This window comes from Macaca nemestrina, chromosome 2 (assembly GCF_043159975.1).
Source record: "Macaca nemestrina isolate mMacNem1 chromosome 2, mMacNem.hap1, whole genome shotgun sequence".
Classification (NCBI taxonomy): Eukaryota; Metazoa; Chordata; class Mammalia; order Primates; family Cercopithecidae; genus Macaca; species Macaca nemestrina.
This window is the reverse complement of record NC_092126.1, coordinates 128,046,893-128,047,712: the sequence shown is the minus strand read 5'-3', so window position 1 is coordinate 128,047,712 and position 820 is coordinate 128,046,893. Positions and strand designations below refer to the sequence as shown.

At 42.2% G+C, this 820-nt stretch overlaps 1 non-coding gene across 1 annotated transcript; it reads right to left on the bottom strand.

Moving 5' to 3' along the window:
* Positions 1-468: 468 nt before the first annotated feature.
* LOC112427144 (U6 spliceosomal RNA) lies at positions 469-571 on the bottom strand. Its single transcript, XR_003018612.1, has one exon. It is a non-coding gene; the product is annotated as a U6 spliceosomal RNA (small nuclear RNA).
* Between the last annotated feature and the right edge of the window lie 249 nt (positions 572-820).

Sequence of the window (820 nt, the reverse complement as noted above, 5' to 3'; positions counted from 1 at the left end):
GGCCACTCATCTACTATCATGGCCTGGGATGGCATTCCCTGAGCACCAAGAACTTTCATACCCCCAGAGTGCGCAAAGATGCCATGGTTCCCTTTGCCTTGGCATGCTGATTTTAATTTATGCCCTGATTGGTACAGAAGTGAAAAATAGCAAGCGAAACCTAGTGTGTTGGAAGGTGAGAAGTATCAGAGAGAGAAATAAAACAGGGAAAAGGAATTGGGAATGCCAGATGCCATGGGGTGAGCATGTTGCTGTTTTAAATAGGATGGTCAGACATTTCTTCTTTACAAACTTCATAGCTATGAGCAAAGCTGTGGGTCCCCATCAAAGTCTGCCACTAACCTCAGTGAGCATGGGAAACCACCTATCACCAACAGATGGCGGGAGAGGTCTTGCTCTATTATGTCTGGGCCATTGCATTGATTATCTGCTTATTTTATTTTATTTTATTTTATTTTATTATTATTTTTTAATATGGAACACTTCACGAATTTGTGTGTCATCCTTGCACGGGGACCACACTAATCTTCCCTGTACAACTCCAATTTTAGTATATGTGCTGCCCAAGCAAGCTCTCTGCTCATTTTAGAGGTGATTTTGCAAAGCAGCTCATGATCCTTAGAAGTCCTAAGCCCTAAGAAGATGATACTACTTCCCTTGAATGTGTACCTCAAAATGAAAAATAACTCCAAGATGCATCTCAAGATGCAGTGGCTCAGGCGTATAATCCCAGGTAGGAGGATTGCTTGTGGCCAGGAGTTTGAGACCAACCTGGGCAAGACAGAAAGACCCTGTCTCTAAAAATAAGTTAAAAAATTAG